The sequence below is a fragment of the Ornithorhynchus anatinus genome, chromosome 3 (genome assembly GCF_004115215.2).
Source record: "Ornithorhynchus anatinus isolate Pmale09 chromosome 3, mOrnAna1.pri.v4, whole genome shotgun sequence".
Lineage (NCBI taxonomy): Eukaryota > Metazoa > Chordata > Mammalia > Monotremata > Ornithorhynchidae > Ornithorhynchus > Ornithorhynchus anatinus.
This window is the reverse complement of record NC_041730.1, coordinates 67010369-67017232: the sequence shown is the minus strand read 5'-3', so window position 1 is coordinate 67017232 and position 6864 is coordinate 67010369. Positions and strand designations below refer to the sequence as shown.

The following is a 6864-nucleotide window of genomic DNA, read 5'->3' as shown; positions in this document are numbered from 1 at the left end:
TGAAATGATGGATGAGCATCTAGCTCTCATGATGACATTTCAGGAGTCTTAGCAAGAAGTCAATTCCCAGAGAGATTATTAACAATCAAGAATTTCCATTTTGTGGGGGAATATTAATTTCATTTTCTAAAAAAGTTCAGAAATCATGTTCACTATGACTAAGACCTCATAATGGGAGAACAGTTGAAGTGTTAAATATTTAATGCTTGCTTTAACCTGCCAAGAATGTGTAGGATATCTGGGGTCTTTAGTATTTCTCTTTCTCTTTTCATCCATTTGCACCATTCTGTCTCTCATCTCCATTTAGCTTTTCTTCTGCTAATGGTTTGTTTTCTAGACTGTCTCCAGCACCCTGGCTCTGAGTCTTTCTCCTCCACTCTGTAGCACTCAACTGCTATTTTCTTCAGCGTATGTCCATATTCATACCATCTGTTCCTGTGCAATATGGTGGCATTCATACACACTTCAACCCACCTTCCAAACTCAGAAAACATAGCTCGATACCAAAGATTGTGGGGAAATTGTTCACCACAAAACAGATTCTAGAGAGAGGATGTTTTGTTATTCATATTAGTAATTGTGACCCTTGTTAAGCACTTTACTATAAGTCAAGCGCTGAACTAAGCAATGGGGTATGTACCAGGTCAGACACAGCCGCTGCCCTGCATGGAAGTCACTGCCTAAGAAGGAAATAGAAAAGATATTTCTAGATAGAGAAGCAGTGTGGCCTAATGGAAAGAGCACGGGCTTGGGAGTCAGAGGACATGAGTTCTAATTCCGCCTCTGAAACTTGTCTGCTAAATGACCTTGGGCAAATCACTTCACTGGGCCTCAGTTACCTCACCTATCAAATGGGATTAAGACTGCAAACTCCATGTGGGAGTGTCTGATTACCTTGTATCTACTCCAGCGCTTAGAACAGAGCTTGGCATATAGTAAGCGCTTAACAAATACTGTAAAAAATATTTAATATTCATTCTAAAGATATGGAAGCTGAAGCACAGACAAATTAAGTGACTTATCCAAGGTCACACAACTGGCAAGTGGTGGAGCCAGGATTAGAACCCAAGTCTCCTGATTCCATCAAGTCCCTTCCCTTAAGCCTTTCCCACCAACAGGTTTCCTGAGCTCTCTTGCTTGAGATGATTTCCAGCAGTCATCTGGCCACCTCTAGGATTGTCAAATTTTTAGGGGAAGTAGGATTGTAGTCGTTGGGACATTTATAATGCACTGCCAATTAAACTTGCTTGTATTGCAATGGCTTCAAAATGAGGTGATTTTAAAAATTAGGATCTGTTAGAATTTGACCACTATTGCTGCTCCTTAAAATGTCTCTCTTATATGGTTGACTCTTTAAATTTCTCGGAACCAAAGATATTAAAACATGAAATCATCTTCACTAGTAGTTTAGAACAAATAAGGAAATGGCTTTCCCTTTTCTAGGAGATTTGTTTAGCGCTTACTATGTGCCCGGCACTAGATACAAGCTAACCAGGTTGGACACAGTCCATGCCCCACATATGGCTCACAATCTTAATCCCTATTTTACAGATGAGGTAACTGAGGCACTGATAAATTAAGTGACTCACCCAAGGTCACAAAGCAGACAAGTTTCGAAGCCAAGATTAGATTAATCTTCCTTCAGTAGAAATTTAATTTACACTTTGGTGCCCTTTTGACTGTAGTTTTTAATAAATCCATATAAGATAAATAGAGGGAATTTTGAAGCAGCATGGGCTCATGGAAAAACCGTAGGACTTGGAGTCAGGAAACCTATGTTGAAGTTCTGTCTTTGCTACTTGCCTGCAGTGTGACCTCTGTCCTGTCACTTGACTTCTCTGTGCCTCAGTTTTCTTATCTGTAAAATGGAGATTAAATTACTGTTCTCCTCACCCCTTAGAAACCACTTCCAACTCTTTCTAGTGTATCAACCCCAATGTAGAGAAAAGTGCTTGGTTCATAGTAAGAACTTAACAAATATGACAATCATTACTATTATTAGCTAAAAGAAAGCATAAGCAATCAACAAATGGTATTTATTGAATAATAATTATGGTATCAGTTAAGCACTCTATGTGCCAAGCACTATTCTAAGCACTGGGGTAGGTACAAAGTAATCAGGTTGTCCCATGTCGGGCTCACAGTTTTAATAGCCATTTTACAGATAAGGTAACTGAAGTAGAGAGAAGTTAAGTGGCTTGCTCAAGGTCACACAGCAGACCAGTGGCAGAGCGGGGATTAGAACCCACGTCCTCTGACTCCCAAGCCTGTGGTCTTTCTACTAAGCCACGCTGCTTCTCCAGTGCTTACTATGTGCAGAGCATTGTACTAAGCATTTGGGACAGTAGAATACAACAATGTTGGTAGACGATGTTCCCAACCCATCAGCTTACAGTCTAGTCGGGGAGACAGACATTAAGATATTAAAATGAATTCGAGATCTGCACCTAAGTACTATGGGGCTGAGGGTGGGGCAAATGTCAAGTGCTTAAAGGGAGAAGGGAGAGGGAAGGCTTCTGCTTTATAAGTATGATGGGTCAATCATTCACCCACAATCAGTGAACTCAGTCTTCTTGAATAGCCAATCAATCAATGGATGGTATTTATTGAATGCTTTCATGAGAAGCAGCGAGGCCTGGAAGTCAGAAGGACCTGGGCTCTTAGTCCCTGCTCTGCTGTTGTGTCATCTTGGGCAAGTCACTTCACTTCTCATCTGTAAAATGGGAATTAAAAATGCGATCCCCATGTGAGACATGGGATGCGTACAACCTGATTAATTTGTATCTACCCCAGAGTTCAGTACAGTGCCTGGCACATAATAAGTGTTTAACAAATTCCATTTAAATAAAAAAGTACTGTATAAGTGCTTGTCTAACCCCTCTCCTCTCTTTCTAATAGCTACTGTTACCCACGCAGATAGTTTCTTGATGTTGATGGCAGCAATGAGCATTGACCTAAGATGTGCTGAACACCATTCATTCAATAGTATTTATTGAGCACTTACTATGTGCAGAGCACTGTACTAAGCACTTGGAATGTACAAATTGGTAACAGAGACAGTCCCTGCCCTTTGACGGGCTTACAGTCTAATCGTGCCAGGGAGAACCCAGCATCTCATTATAGGTGTGCCTGTTGTTAGGGTGTGGGTTGGAGGTGAGGGGCTTGTGGCTCCCCCAGTATACGGGCAATTGGTTTCCACAGCAGCAGAAGGGAGAAGTGAAGGAGATTCGACTCTTGTTCTTCTGAGGCCTGGGATATGGGTGAGAGGCATCTGCGGTGCGGAAGGAGGAGGTGGGTTCCTGCTTCTCTGAGTTTGGGGCGCTGGCTGGATGCCTCTTTCATCATCAGTGGCATTTATTGAGTGTTTTTACTGTGTTCAGAGCCCTGGACTAAGTGCCTGATAGAATATAATAAAACAGAGTTGGTAGGCTCGTTTCCTGCCCATAAAGAGCTTACAGTCTAAAGAGGGAGACGTATCCTGCTTCACAGCACTCGGCCCATAGTCACGGGAGCCCGAGCTCCAATCCCCCATTCTCTGGGGTTGTGTGGCGGCCCGAGCCCAAGGCCTTACCTCCTCCCAGCACTCGACTCCTGAATCCCGGACATACGGTGGTTATAACCTAAGATGATGGGTCCTGGTGTGCCCCAGGAGGAACAGTGAACTGATAGAAGCAACCTCTATCTACCAGAGTGGATTGCCAGGCCAGGAACTAATGAAAGGCCACAGAGAATTCATGCTGCAGAACTATCTTGGGGAGAAGGGGATATGTAAGTGAACGGAGCAATAAAAGCCCTTAGGCAGACAACAGATGCTCAGCACCTAGGCCTGGAGACATGTTCTGGAACCTCCCAGGATGGACTGGGGATTAAGGCGTTTGAACGGGAAAGTGGTACCATTCCCTTGGGAGTGGTAGCAACTATTATGAAAGCATCTTTGTTACATTCATAATGGTGCCATTTTTTTCCTCTCAGCTAGTATTTGTTTAGTCTTGCAGCTAGTTAGATTCCCAATATGCTACTGTTAGCAACAGGAAAGCCAAATAGTCTATTATTTTTAGTCTTTTATCACTTTAAAATAAAGGCTACAAAAGCATGTTTTAATGACCTTCCCCATTCTCTCTCCTCCCAACACAGCATACCAACTTGCATATTGATTTATAGTTGATATTTATAAAAATGGAAGGAGAAAAATGTGGAGTGATAAATAAAATTCTATCAAAGTCTCCTGTGCCTATTTAATGAATAAAAATGGAGACAACCTTCAGATATTAAATGCAGTTTCTCGGTACAAAGAAATTGTTTTAAGTTCTATCTTCTAATATTCTGTTCCCCTATTACTATTAAACTGTATTTTCAAATGAAAGTCATTATCTTCCAGTGAGATTCCTCCAGTTACATATGACAGATACTCTGAAGAGCTTTCCTTCCTTTTTCAAAAATATCTACAATTCCTTGAAAAAGTTAACATTTTTACATAAAATGGGCCATGCATTTCCTGCATGCAAGAAAAGCATTTTCAGTTAAACATGCCAGGAGGACCATGGTAAAAGACACCACTCCTTGGCCTTCGTGTCATAAAATGATCATCAGCTAGGGTAAAAAAAAAAAAATCCTCCTATAATGTTTGACATAATTGAATACAATTAAGATCATTATGTGGTTTTCAGCCCTACCTTTGAAGCAACCAGTTTCAGCCAGTGAAAGATTACCTATCAAACTAGGAGGAACATAGTCTGATCTGGCCCAAAAGTTCTCTGACTTGAGCACATTTTTTCTTCTAAAAGATTCCATATTGTGGACAAGGATGTCATCAAAGACCTTCTTTCAGGTGCCCACTGTCTACACAGAATTGTACTAGGCTCAGCGTGGGGTTACAAAGAAAGAGCACAACATGATCTCTGCTCTCAAGCTGCTAACAATTTAATGGTGGAGAACTGCCAAATGCGAATTCAAGAAGTCATAAAATGCTTGTGGACTATATGATTACAAATAGAAACCTATGTTTGAGGTTGATCTGAGAAGGCTTCATGGAGGAGGTAGGTTTAAGTTGAATTTTGAAGAAGGGAAGGGAGTGGTGAAGCATCTATCAGTGTTTTGACATTCCCCCTCCAAACATGGTAATATTTTCTATCCTTGAAGTTTCTAAGCACTTAGTATAGAGTTATGCACACAGTAACCACTCAATACATTCCACTGACTTATTGCTTGTATTTCCTTACGTTCTGCATGCAAATAATCCCCAGATTTGTTTCCTACCCCAAAAAACTGTGCAAACAATGCCAAGTCAGTGTAATGGTAGAGGAAAAAAAACCCCTTCACATTGCAAATGATCATGTTCACTTTTTTTTTACACTCTTATTTGTTAAGCACTTACTATGTGCTTGCACTGTTCTAAGCACTGGGGTGCATACAAGTTAACAAGGGCGGATACAGTCCATGTCCCACATGGGGGCTCACAATCTTAATCCCTGTTTTACAGATGAGAGAACTGAGGCATAGAGAAGTGAAGTCCATGGTTACATAGCAGAGAAGTGGACGAGGCAGGATTAGAACACAGGTCCTGACTCCCAGGCCTGTGCTATATCCACTAAGCCATGCTGCTTCTCCTGTTCACTTGGACAGGACTTTCAGAGATGTTAATTGTAAAAGAGCAGAATCTATCTTCTCTAATTCTAGGCACTTTTTAAAAATTTTTCTTCTCATACCTTGATGGTCTTGAAACAAACAAGAAAAATCCTTGTACTGGGATTCTTGGAGAACCCAACTGAGTTAGGGCTACTATGACAAAATAATCTCAGAGCATTTTTAAATCAGTTGACAATCTGGTTAAAGTGTAAACTTGTATCAGTCAATCCAAGCAAGTTCCAGTTGTGTTGGAAGGTTGGTAAACTAAATCAAACTCAGGAAAGAACTGAGCAAAGAATACCTGAAAACAGAAAAGTTAAACGTGTTTTATCCAAATCTGTAGGGTTTAATATCTTAGAACAAAAAATAGTTAAAGGGATGTGATATAGAGTTACTCACCATTATATTTGAGAACTCTTGGAATTCTCCTGCCCTGAGGATTGCAAAAGAACAAACGTTGTGTCCATCTTTAAAAAAGAGGGAGAAAGGAAAGCTCAGGTAATAATAAACTGATCAGATTAACATTTACACCTGCTAAAATATTGGAACGAAACATTAAATAATCAGGTTGCCAACATTTAAAGAGCCTTAGATAGAAGACTGGGCTTTGTAAAGAACATATCATATCAGGCCAATTTAATTTCCTTCTAGGATAAGGTAGGTTAGATAAGGAAAGGGTACAATAGAAAGTACTAAATGTGTTCTGTGTAGACTTCAGTTGGGCTTTCGGTGACTCCCTCTAAAATTTTTCAAGGATAAGCTAAGAAAGTGTGGCCCTCACCATACTTTCAATCATATTTATTGAGTGCTTACTGTGTGCAGAGCACTGTACTAAGCTCTTGGAAGATTACAGTATAATGGAGTTGGTAGACGTGTTCCCTGCCCAGAGTGAGCTTGCCACTGGTAGATGAATTCACAACTGGTTTCAAGGTTGCCATTAAAGTGTAGTTAGTAATGGCTCCATTCAACTAATGGAACACATCAAGTAGCGAATCACTGGAAAAGTCCCTTTATTCCATACCTTTATATCAATTATGAAGAAATCAAGGGTACAGTCTTTATGCTGAATATATTGTAACTGATCACGCTGTCTCCTCTCAGGTTCGCATCTGGAGAAGCGAAGTAGGTTTCCACTACTCTACCAGTCTCGGCTACAGGAGGGAGAGTCAAGCAGAGGTCTGTCCATTCCATTCCTAGCTTGGCCAGTGACTAGCGAGTGGAAGGCAATCTGCTACAAGT

The 6864-nt window shown here is 40.8% G+C and overlaps 1 pseudogene; it reads left to right on the top strand.

Moving 5' to 3' along the window:
* The first annotated feature begins 6716 nt into the window (after positions 1-6716).
* LOC114810370 lies at positions 6717-6864 on the top strand (annotated as a pseudogene).